We start from the raw sequence: 13658 nt of genomic DNA, 5'->3' as shown, positions 1-13658 counted from the left end.
AGTTATTTGCCTTTTTACCAGCCAACTAAATATATATTAAGCAAAATTTCAGATATAAAAATACGTATTTAACTGTGCTGTAATATGTGTGGTCTTTGCAAGAAGATACAATTCATCTGGAAACATCAAATAAATCAGTATAACACCCTATTTATTTTACTGTTACTGAATGACTTATCACAGTATACTCCATATTTTACAAGTTCTCCACTGCAAATGAAGGATATGCACTTTTATACATGAAAGGTGACTGAACGGACAAATAGTGAGACAATAAATTGGAAGAGTGGCCGGTTGTATCAGAGTCATCAGAAGACTACTTTTAAACTTAACTAGCTACAGAGTGTTAACGAATGTTGTCAAAGAGGCTAAAGTGACTGACAGCCAGTAAGCCTGAAAATGAGTCTTCTATAAATTTAGTGATGGCAATGAAAAATCTATGCCATTCGATTGGTTCATATATATTTAGGCTTACTATTCTGATCTGTCACCCTAATTTGAAGATGTCAGTAGTTTTATGTGGGCATTATGCACATAGTGGCACTTTATGGTCATATATATGCCTTTTCTAGGGTTTGAACAACTGTCTTGTTTATTCAAGTGTGGTTTTCTTTGATTGTTATGTATTTAAAATGCCATAATTGAGGGAAAGTTATTCAGAAAGTTATGGAAGACTATTTCATACTGTGTAGATGTGTAGTTGTGATGACTTTCTAAACCTGCTACCTTTCTGATTTTTTATTCATATGATTTGCTAACTAGGATGATTGAGATGCAATTCCTGCCATTTGATTAACTTAGAAGGATTTGAAGAAATTTCATTTATACCACTTGTCCTAAAAGAAAACAAAAAGTAAGATGATGCCAGAACGTTTAGGTATTGACTGACTGGAGGAATACAATAGATGATGTAACCTCATAATGAAAATGTTAATGACCAAAGATTAAAGAATTGTAATTGATTCAAAAGAAGTCATTTTCCTCCGTATGACTGTTTTTTATTTGAAGTAAGTACTTTATTTCATTTCATTTGCAATTAGGTAATTTCAGCCTCTTGGACGTTATCAAGCAACAGTGCACAAAAATTATGTAATATGCTTACAGCATGTCACGATCTACACAGCTGTCTGAGAAAGAACATGTAATGGCATCTGTAATATAATTGCAATACCTCTGTAGTAAGTATAACCCACTTCAGTCACAGGTGTGAAGTTATGTATTTAGAAAGAAAGAAGTGCATTCTTAATGTTGGTTTTGACACTATACCAGCATACATGACACACTAAAATAGCCAGTATATCTCTTCAAATAAAAACGCATGGTGTGGACAACATCTTAAAATCAAATAGGATGAAAGTATCAGGTAATTGCAAATGAAATGAAATAAAGTATTTGTTTCAAATAAAAAATAACTTCATTCGAAAGATATCTTTTTTAAAGAAATTTAATGCAGCTAAACACCCAAACAAAACAAGACAAATGAAAAGTGACAGAAAAATTAGTTATTTGTGGCTCTTGATAAAAAATGGCAAGAAATAGGCTAGTGCACAGAGACAGAGGCATACTAATGGATAGACTGAAGACTTTTAATGACTCCTAATTAATATAACTTATTTATTTATATACTGATTTACTAATCCATCCTTTCATCCAGGGATCAGCTTACAATGATGTAGGATTTGTCATAATAATACAATGAAAATAAATGGCTAAAAAATATGAATACATGTGTAATATATAAGTATGCTTTATGAGGATTGAATAGGAGGTCAGCTGTGGCCTTCATGAAGGAACCATCCTGGCATTTGCTTGAAATGATTTGGGAAATCCATAGAAACCCTAAATCAGGATGGTCAGACAGAAAAAGCTACATTCTCCCGAATATGAGTTCGCCATCTATCAACTGCAATGCACCTTTTGGCTGGCACATATTGTACAGTTTTCTTTGATATAACACAGTTTTACTCTTCATCGCTGTGTACATCAAGGGCACTCATTAATGACTGAGGAACCATGACCTAACTTCTATACCCATTTCATTCACTCCAGTCCATTCAGAAAACTGAGTCCAGCCCATTCAGAAAACTGACAGTTCTCTATTTTCTTCTTCATGTCCTCCCCTCAGTCCACGTGAAAAACTGAGTCACCGTTCCCTCATGACAAGTGAAATGTTGGAGGATGACAAGACATTACTGCCTTGCACTATAGGTCTTGGCATATGATTTTCTTGCAAGTATTGTAATGTAACAAGGTGATTTAGATACCCCCTTTCATTACTAACCACTACTGTGGTATATTTTATTATGCAGTATGACTCACTTATTAAGAATGTATAGCTGTTTTTTTGAACATATATATATATATATATATATATATATATATATATATATATATATATATAGTATTTTGCATCTCATTGGCGATTTATTATACAATTTTATTCCCTGATAGAAAATGCTATTTTAATTTTTTTCTTTCCCCTTAGAAAATGAAAGTCAAAACTGGCACTTGTCATGTGATTAGGTGTAGAACTATTAGTGAAATACTTAGTAATATTTCCCCGGATGTACACAACAGCTTGACAGATGTACTCATTTGGTGCAGCAAGGATACCCACTTGTTTAAACAGTTCTTTACAATGATCCTGACTACTACCTCTAGCTATTATTCTTACAGCCATTTTCTGCAGCTTAAAAATTATATCTTTGTTTTGTGCCTTCGATCCCCAGAAAAGAATTTCATAGCTAAGAGGTATGTAAATGTAGGAATAGCATGTCACTGCAAGACACTGGCTGTTAAAAGCTGATGTTAGAACCCCAGAGCAAAACATGCTGATGACAACCATTTTGCCAGTATCTGTGTGTGGTCATTCCATATTATCTGACAATCAGTTTTCAGCCCTAAAAACTTTGTGCTTGTTTACACAATCTATAAATTTATTATCAATGCTTAATGTTACAGAATTGTGTTTCCTCTGTATGCTCAAGCACATACTGTTTGTTTTCTTTATGTTCGATGTTAATTCATTGCATACTGCCCAACTGTAAACATCGTTGAGAGTTCCATTTGCTTTCTCTAATATGAGTTCTGGTGTTTTATCAGTGACTACGATGTTGCTATCATCAGCAAAGGGAACTTTTCTCCATGTCTGGAAAGTCATTGATCTATATTAAGAACAGAACTGGACCCAATACCAATATACTACCTTGAAGAATACCTATAATTATAAGTTTCTTGTCTGACAGTTGCTTTACTAAAAATGTACTATCAGCAGATGTTTGAACTATCTCTACCTTTTGCTGATTGTTTTCCAGGTAAGACTAGAACCATTTGACATCTATTCTTCCTGCACTTAGTGCTTCTAGCATATTTAGTAGTATTTTATGGTCAAGTGTCAAAAATCTTTGACAAGTCAAAGAATATGCCTGTAAAACAGTCATTGTCAAGAACTTCAAGTACCAGTTTTGTGAAGTCTGTAATGGCTGATATTGTACATCTTCAACTTTGTAAACCAAACTGTGCTTTGTTTGAAAGCCTATATTCATTCATGTGACGCAATAGTCTATCCTTCAAGTTAGTTTCAGTTATTTTTGAGAATGCAGGTAGTAACAAAACCATCATTTAGTTTTCAATACTCTTCACATTACCTTTCTTTAGCAAGGGCACAAATTGTGTATGCTGTAGGTACTCTGGAAAAATACCTGACTAAAGTATTCATTTATTATATTTGGTAATGTGGGTTGTATGCTCTCTACGCATACCTTTGTAACAGAGACAGAAACGATTATCTTCATATGCTGAATGCTTATTTTTTTAAAAATTCTGTTTTGTCTTCCTGACTTTAAGCTCTATAAATCATTGTGGGTGCTCATTTTAGGAAGATTTTGTTGCAACTTCTCTGCATTACAAAATTTCCCAACTCCTGATAACCTGCTATTCTGTCCCCATCTTTGACTTGTATGTTGTTGCCCTACCACAAATATTTTATCCTAGGTGAATAAGCCAGCATTTCCTGAGAGCAGTATGCCAGTAATAGTAACTGAGTATACTCAGCTACACAGTTCTTATTTTCATGAAATGTGTGGTCACACATATATACTACAGAAAATAAATTCTGAATGACTCCCTCCAGCCATCACCTGTAAAGAATTAAATAAAAGAAAAAGCACAAAAATCAGTTACAAATGCATGAAACTCAGTCTGTTGCTTCCGTAAATAAGTGTAGAGTGATACATGCATATGCTTCGACTGTAAGTGGAATTTTTCATTCTTATGGTTCATTACCAACAAGCTGCAGTGCAGAAAAGATGCTATCCATTGATTTATCTATCCATCTCAACATACCAAAGAGTGAACAAGAAATTTTCAGATATCAGCTGAATACAGGTGTTGCATTAAATGACATGTGAAACTTTGTGCTGGACTGAGTCTCAAACCCAGATGCTCTGCTTCTCTAGATCAGTTGCCTTAACCACCTTGGGCATCCAAGGATACCTTCCATCCACCCCACATTTCCACATGCTGCACATTACAGATGTAATGTTCTCTGCCCATTATCCGCCATTTGCTCACAGCTGTTCTGCTGAGATCCAGAAGAGTTTGCATGACTGAGTGCATCTACAGAGAAAATGTCATTTTGCCATCAAGGTGCATATATGTACATATTTATTTGAGTGGTGTCCGTTCCTTTGGACATTTGAGGTGGACAAAAGGCATGCTCAATCCCAGTCTGCCACAAATTTTCACATGTTGCTGTTGCATGTAATGCAATGCTCATATGAGGCTGAGATTTGAAAATTTCTCTTTCATTCTTTATATGTGGCTGCTGAATCATACAAATGGTGTCTGTTCTTTTGGATACGTCTGAAAGAACAGACACAACACATGTAAGTGTGAATATGAAAGAATTTACAACACATGCAGCAAGCATACACCTTATAAAAAGAAAAAAGGGAAGGAATGTTATAGTTTAATGTCCTGTAAAATCAAGGTCATCAGAGACTGATTATTCGGTTCAACAGGTTGTAGGGGTGCAGGTGGGGATGGGAGGGTTGAGGGAGTGAGGGTTATGTGATTTTTGGGAAACCATGGGAAACTGAAAATCAGGATAGTTGGATGAGAATGTGATCCACTTTTCTAATTGTAAGTCTTGTGTTTTAACCATTGTGTCAGCTCACTCTGTTGAAGTTCAGTATTCACCATCAACAAGGCAGTTTAGAAGATGTCACAAAATGTTCATGATGTGGAAAGCAGTTGTAAATTTATTCCTTTCTGTCATTTTAAAATACTTTTATTAGTTGCTGGTTTTCATTCTCTGTGCAAGTAAGGCCATGTGAATCATGGAGAAACTTAATAATAGTTTTCTTTAACACCTTTCATACAACCAAATGTATGGTTTGAGTCTGTACTTCACTGTATAAATAACTGTGCATGTTTTGAATGGTGGTGTATTTTTGTGACATTTCCAGATGTTGATGAGTGGCACATATAATATAGCTGATATGAAATCAACTGCTGTGATGAGTATTTGTGTACCTGTAAAGTGCACATTTTAACTATCTTATCTTATTTCAGTGGAGTCATTTCCATAATTCCAGTCTGACTTATTGTAATTAGTAATTTCTTTATTATTTTTGTATCACTTTGTCTTATCATGGATTCTGAGCTTATCAGAGTTTTCAGTTAATGACACATGACATGGAGGTGTCTGTAAGTTCATTTAACGATTATAGTTGCTTCCACTAAATGTAATATTTTACCCAGTGAATATCCTTCCAACTGGTATTATAGACTTTTGTTTCATACCTGCTCACTCATGTTATCTGCTATCATTTCTACATGGGCACTTTTAAATAGCAAAACTTCAAGATAGAAACTCTATTAAGGTGAAACACAAGAAGATTCTGCATTAGAATACAGCATAAATTTATTACTCACAACAAACTCTAAGCTCAATATTGGCTAGAGTGCAGTGCAACACTATTGTAAATGACAGTTCCTTATACAGATAAGTTGGCCCCTGTTTGTTGCAATCGAAAGTTACTTTGACTATTATCGAATGTCTGGAGGCTGTCTTATGTTGGTATGTTTAGTGAATTACCCCGAATAACATACCTGAGATACATAAGCACAAGTACTATATGTTTTTGTTATCTACCTACTTGACTTTTAGAGGCTTGATTGGAAAGTCTAGGTATTCTCTAAGAAGGAAACATTGGCAAGGGATAATGTGGGGAAGTGACACACTTACCAAGGTAAAGCATATGTAGAACAGCTGTTACTTAATAATTATCACATGTTGAGGAACTGGTGACCCTGTAGTTTGGTCCCTTTACTCCCCAAACCAACCAGCCATTACATGTTCAAACATATAGCAACTGATTAGTGTTGAAAACAACCGCAATATACACTCAGCCTGTGGCCCAGTTCGACATGTTAAGGTGGTTATCCTAGCTGCCATCAATTGCACAGCATTCACTGAGTTGCAGATTGTGGCTCCAACTAGAAGGAATGGTACATGTAATGTAATTTCTGTGGTCCTACTTTGTTCTTTATGCCAAATAGCAGAGAAGGGGGAGATGACAGGTATTATCCATGGTATTTTAACCAAATGCACAATTTGCAGCAATGTCAGTAGAACTGATAATGCCATCTGATTTTGAACCGAGGGGGATGCCTCACTGACAGTGTTAAGTATTTATGTGGCAATCCAGGTTGTGGCTTCTTGGAGTTGTTCCAAATGGCAGGAAGCTCTATATTAGTTCTAAATTACTTTGAGTGCATTATGAATGAGAGGCAATGCCCAGTTTAGCATATTTCATGTAAATCCATACAAGGGTTTATTACTTTAGGTAGCTCTCTTATTGTTTGGGTTGAACATTGCTGCACCACTCTAAAAAATAACTGTATTGCAGCAAAAGGATTGCTACCAGTTAAAATATTTGTGATAAATTCTAGAAGCATCTTCAAAAAAATACTGAAATGAAGAGAGCTTTTAAAAAGTAGTTAGGTTTGGATAATACTCACAAGAAAACAACACCAACTTGAACTCTGATTTTAAGGAGAAAAAAGCACACTTGAAAGGTATCAGCCCCAGTGATCAATCCCACATGAAAATTTAGGCCATAATTCAGACAGTGCATAGTAACGACCTCTTAAAATTTCAGCTTTGAACTTTCATGTGCTCCAGTAGCTCGTCACTCATTGTGCCCCACTGTATCCTCATAATGCCCACGTGCAAAGTGCTATATGGGATGATGAAACTTCCTGGCAGATTAAAACTGTGTGCTGGACCAAGACTCGAACACTGGAGCTTTGCCTTTTGTGGGCAAGTGCTCTACCATCTGAGCTACCCAAGCAAGACTCACGACCCATCCTCACAGCTTCAATTCTGCCAGTACCTTGTCTCCTACCTTCCAAACTTCACAAAAGCTCTTCTGTGAACTAGCACTCCTGGAAGAAAGGATATTGCGGAAACATGGCTTAGCCACAGTCTGGGGGTTGTTTCCAGAATCTCATTCTGCTCGCGAAAGGTAAAGGTCCCGAGTTTGAGTCTCAGTCCAGTACACAGCTTTAATCAGCCAGGAAGTTTCATATCTGCACATACACCGCTGCAGAGTGAAATATCTCATTCTGTACACGGGATGACGACAACCACAGCCAGGTGAGGGAAGAGGAGGTGACAAGTGAACACATTTGCTTTGAAATCTTATGGACAAACATGTTATTCCATACAAAAAATAGTAAGAAATGTGAGTACATAATATTTCAGTCTCACACACATACACATTCTACATCTACATCTACATGGATACTCTACAAATCACATTTAAGTGCCTGGCAGAGGGTTCATCGAACCACCTTCACAATTCTCTATTATTCCATTCTCGTATAGCGCGCAGAAAGAATGAACACCTATATCTTTCTGTACAAGCTCTGATTTCCCTTATTTTATCATGGTGATCATTCTGCCCTATTTAGGTCAGTGTCAACAAAATAATTTCTCATTCGGAGGGGAAAGTTGGTGATTGGAATTTCGTGAGAAGATTCTGTCGCAACGAAAAACGCCTTTCTTGTAATGATTTCCAGCCCAAATCCTGTATCATTTCTGTGACACTCTCCCCCATATTTCGCGATAATACAAACATGCTGCCTTTCTTTGAACTTTTTCAATGTACTCCGTCTGTCTTACCTGGTAAGGATCCCACACCGCGCAGCCGTATTCTAAAAGAGGATGGACAAGTGTAGTGTAGGCAGTCTCCTTAGTAGGTCTGTTACATTTTCTAAGTGCCCTGCCAATAAAACGCAGCCTTTGGTTAGCCTTCCCCACATTTTCTATGTGTTCTTACCAATTTAAGTTGTTTGTAATTGTAATACCTATGTATTTAGTTGTATTTACAGCTTTTAGATTAGATTGATTTATCGTGTAACCAAAGTTTAACGAGTTCCTTTTAGTACTCATGTGGATGACCTCACACTTTTCATTATTTAGGGTCAACTGCCACTTTTCGCACCATTCAGATATTTTTTTCTAAATCGTTTTGCAGTTTGTTTTGATTTTCTGATGACTTTATTAGTCGATAAATGACAGCGTCATCTGTGAACAACCAAAGACGGCTGCTCAGATTGTCTCCCAAATCGTTCATATAGATAAGGAACAGCAAAGGGCCTATAACACTACCTTGGGGAATGCTTGAAATCACTTCTGTTTTACTCGATGACTTTCCATCAACTGTGACCTCTCTGACAGGAAATTGCAAATCCAGTCACATAACTGAGACAATATTCCATAAGCATGCAGTTTTACTACGGAATCAATCTGTAATCCCTTTTCAATAGCACTCACCACTTCATGTGAATAAAGGGCTAGTTGTGTTTCACAGGAACGATGTTTTCTAAACCCACGTTGACTGTGTTTCCTTCTAGGTAATTCATAATGTTCGAACACAATATATGTTCTAAAATCCTGCTGCATATTGACATTAAGGAGATGGGCTTGTAATTTAGTGGATTACTCCTACTACCATTCTTGAATATTGGTGTGACCTGTGCAACTTTCCAGTCTCTGGGTACGGATCTTTCTTCAAGCGAACGGTTGTATATGATTGTTAAGTATGGATCTAACGCATCAGCATACTCCAAAAGGAACCTAATTGGTATACAGTCTGGACCAGAAGACTTGCTTTTATTAAGTGATTTGAGTTGCTTCGCTACTTCGAGGATATTTACTTCTACGTTGCTCATTTTGGCAGCTGTTCTCGATTCGAATTCTGGAATATTTACTTCGTCTTCTTTTGTGAAGGCCTTCATTTTGGAAGGCTGTGTTTAGTAAATCTGCTTTGGCAGCACTGTCTTCGGTAGTATCTCCATTGTTATTGCACAGAGAAGGCATTGATTGTTTCTTGCTGCTAACATACTTCACATACGACCAGAATCTCTTTGGATTTTCTTCCAGGTTTTGCACAAAGTTTCGTTGTGGAGACTGTTATAGGCATCTCGCATTGAACTCCGTGCTAAGTTTAGAGCTCCTGTACAGGATCACCAATCTTGGGGATTTTGCATCTGTTTAAATTTGGCATGTTTGTTTCGTTGTTTCTGCAACAGTGTTCTAACCCGTTTTGTGTACCAAGGAGGATCACCTCCGTCGTTTGTTAGTTTATTTGGTATAAACCTCTCAACTGCTGCCGATACTGTTTCTTTGAATTTAAGCCACATCTGGTCTACACTTATATTATTAATTTGGAATGAGTGGAGATTGTCTCTCAGGAAGGTGTCAAGTGAATTTTTATCTGCTTTTTTGAATAGGTATATTCATGCAATGTTATTTCAACAGTATTGATAGGCTGCAGCTATATATACATCTCAAAATCTAAATGAATAAACCTAAGTAACTGAAGAAATTTTATGAAATGAAGTTAATGATTTCTGATTTGGAAATTAATCATGTCAATCACATTGAACAGTAGGGCATCTCGTGCAAATGTACTTCTCTTTAACAGCACCAGCTTTAAAATACAAAGAAAACAATGCACAACAATGATGTTAACAACTAAATAGCACAACACTACTTCTTTAATGGCACACCAAATTGTTTCATGCACTTACACTGCATTGGTGAACAGTAACATAAAAACTGGCACCAACTACAGGTTAGAAACTGCACATTTTGACAAAATGAACAAAGCATGTTACCAATGTCACAACAGTAATTCACAAACCTCCTATTTACTCCACCATATTGTACTTAGTACTCAAGCTGCAGGCAGCTGCAGTGGGGTGGAGCATGTGACAAATGAGCAGAAAATTTAAAATCTGTACTTTCAAAAGGTCATAACTGCATACAACCAGAATTTTGGCCCAAATAGCTGTGGCTATTTATTAAATTTTTTTTCCAATTTTTGCTAGTTATTTAGTACTATAATTTGTTTTAGAGATTGTGAGTTCACAGAAGTTTCGAGATGTGGAATTTTGTCTAGGAGAAATTCAAAATTGATTTCAAATATATCTCATGAAATGGTGGGTGGTTGAAAACTGTGTGTCCCAGTGGTCCCAAAGTAAAATCACAACTTTACAACAATTTATTGTTTACTTTTTGCCAATTACAGTGGGAAAAGCTTAAGCAAAGCAACAGATTATAGGGTCTGGAAAGAGACTTTTTATTGTAGTTGATAAACTGGGTGTTTAGTATGTGCCTATATGTTGTGACTCATTTTCATGGGTGTTTGTGCTATATACTGAAATACTGATGCAGGATACTCTTTCTTACCTTATCATAATGTTATTTAACATTCTGACAAATGGATCACTACCAACACTATCACATGGTTACATTCTGGTAGGAAATTTGGGATTTAATCTGTGTCTACTGATCAAGATCTCATGTCATTTGTTCTCCATCTATGTACAGCCAAATTTTAGTGAGAAAATTCTTAGATCCTGTGGTTAGCTAGAAAAATATTTACAAACATCTGGTCAGATTCTGAAAAAACACCAGCTTGGTATACAGATTAGCAACTGCCTCTAAATGTCATATTTTGTGTCTCATGAACAGTCAAATAACGACTCACAAATGGAGTCAGTTCTCTCATACATAAATATAAATCTACTGCATATCAAATTAAATAAAGATTCAGTTGAGAGTAAAATGACTGGTAGGTTCATTATCCAAATTCTGGGGAACTGTTTTTGTCTGTTAAATATTTTAAGAACAGATAATGAATTTCTCATGTAATATGTTGAATCCTAATCACTTGGAATAACGGGAAACATCATATGTATACAAAGAAGCGTGCTGTGAATTGTCACAGATTTCTTTCTCACAGTGTAAAACAATGTAGAAATATGGTAGACTTAGAACTGACAGACATTCTTAGAAAAATAAATCATATCAAAAAATTTTAAATATTCTAAGATACTGTTTTCATAATCAATTCTGTTAATATTCTCCAACCCCCTACAAATTGTTCCTATAGGAAACATGCATATGCAATAAGGCAAATAATAGCTCATTTTTCCCATAGTATATCCATAATTTTTAATTTTATTAACACAATCCATGGAGCAGACATAAGTATCAAGCAAAATTTACTTTTAAAATTTTAGATCAGCATTTTTGGTTCACTTCAGAAATGCAGAAACATATTTATGGTTGCATAGTTTTCACTTTTCTTTGCAAAGTAAAGTTAAGCTATGAACAGTAGATGTCTAGTGTTATATTCATAATTCCACAACTGTTTTCAATTTGAGACTGGTTGTTTCGTTCACTCACCTTAACAAAAAACTTCAGACACTACAGCTGTTGTTATTATGACCAGCTATGTAAGTAGTATAGCAATGGAAAATGTGAATGGAATATAAAGCTTTATAAGGAAAGATAACCATTTGCTGTGTCTGATACATTTTATGGAATAGATAGACATGTAAACCGAGCAGTGATTGCCCTGGCTCAGCTATACAACCTGCATTTTTTGTTAACACACATGCATACAAAATACTGCCTTGTTGCTTGAATCTACATGTGGTTTGCATGTGTACACAGTACACTAGTGTATTGAATGAAACACATACAAATACTCTGTAATAAGTGTAAATTTGCCTCGAGATATTATTATATATTACCCTAATGAAAGGATGTATTCAGAGAAAGCCAACTTTCTGACACTTTCAGTGCCTAAATCAGGAGCCACAAGCAGAGCAGAATAGGTTAAGCATGGCTTATGTTTGAGATCCAACTGAATTTAAAATGCAGTATATATGCAGACTGAAGCAATGAATGAAAATTTGTACCAAGGCTGGGATTCGAACCCAAGTCTCCTGCTCACGAGGCACATGTGCTAACCATTACACCACCCTGGCACAATGGCTTTGCACAACTGCATGGACTACCCTAGCACACCTCCTTCCTCAATCCAAATTCCCGTTCGTGCCTCAGCCCAGTTGATATTCCCCCTAAACTCGAACAGCATTGCAGAGGGTCATCAACTGTGTTGGAATTGCGCCTCAGAATTGAATGAAATGGGGGATCCTATGTGAAACCGAGGCATAGAGGCTTATAATCAAATGAGATTTGTTCAAAGTATTTTCACTGAGGGGAATCCAGTGGGGAAGCCAGTGGACATTCTAGTGAGATCCTCTCTTGGAAATGCATAATTTGTGGCAGAAATAAGTCGATAGAGGAGCAGAAGCATAACATCTGTACCCTTCAGGTGCAGTTACAAGAAACAAAGGAGGAACTAGATAGGTTGTGGCAGGTGAAGGGCGCTGGGGAATGGGAACTGGCAGTTGGTTTAGAAGGCAGCTAGGAGGAGGAGATATTCAGATAGTTGTACTTTGCCTATAACCGATAGATTTGACAAACCGTCAGAGTTTAGTGAAGAGGAGCCTCTTTTAGCTGTAGGTGTAAGAAACATGCAGCAGCCCTCAGCAGTTCCGGAGCGTCAGTTGGAAATTGTAACAGAAAGAAGAAGGCTCTGCTGCTAGGCAGTTCGTATGGCAGAGGTGTGGGCCATCAGTTTCAGGAAGTGTTGGAGTGTGAGTAACAGGTCACCAGCATTGTGAAACTTAGTGCAGGGTTGGCTCAGGTGACTGTTCACGTAGGGGAGTTATGTAGGAATTTTACAACAGAGGATCAGGTAGTGATTGTGGGTGCAGCAGGGAGTAGTCTTGATAGGGATGGGGAATATGATGCAGGTAGTGACCTGGTAAAGCTTAATGTGCACTTCACGCAGCTGTTTCAGCATCATGATCGGCCTCATCTTAATGCTGCTGCTAGGCATGTTAACATGGGGTTGGAGAAGGCACTGATGGCGGAAGGCATGTCTCACATTCCAGTGGTGGAAGTTGAGTCTATCAACAGGTCGAGTTTCACTAGGCATGGCCTGCACCTCAGTAGGTATGGGAAGGGGAGGCTGGCAAAGCTTATAAGTGACAGTGTAGTGGGTGGTGGTGGATCGCTCATGGAAAACTTCCTGTAGCAGTTGATGTTAGAGCTGCACCGTTTTTTACATTGAAGTTAGCTGATAGGCATCCCTGCATAAAGGAAGTCCCTCTAACAAAGGAATCACCTTCAGAGGATGTCAGGTATCCAAGTAGAGAAGGAATTAGCATATTTCATGAAAGTATAAAAGGTATTAGAGATAAAGTTAGTGAACTGCTTATGG

General features: G+C 36.9%; 1 protein-coding gene and 1 non-coding gene across 2 annotated transcripts in view; one reads left to right on the top strand and one right to left on the bottom strand.

Annotated features, from left to right (window-relative positions):
- LOC126471255 (titin-like) overlaps positions 1-13658 on the top strand; it is a 164014-nt gene that overhangs the window by 108795 nt on the left and 41561 nt on the right. The window lies entirely within an intron of this gene.
- Trnat-cgu (transfer RNA threonine (anticodon CGU)) lies at positions 12283-12354 on the bottom strand. Its single transcript has one exon. It is a non-coding gene; the product is annotated as a tRNA-Thr (tRNA).

The sequence above is a fragment of the Schistocerca serialis genome, chromosome 3, assembly GCF_023864345.2.
Source record: "Schistocerca serialis cubense isolate TAMUIC-IGC-003099 chromosome 3, iqSchSeri2.2, whole genome shotgun sequence".
Taxonomy (NCBI): Eukaryota; Metazoa; Arthropoda; class Insecta; order Orthoptera; family Acrididae; genus Schistocerca; species Schistocerca serialis.
The sequence above is the reverse complement of the archived record's forward strand: the minus strand, read 5'-3'. Positions and strand labels throughout refer to the sequence as shown.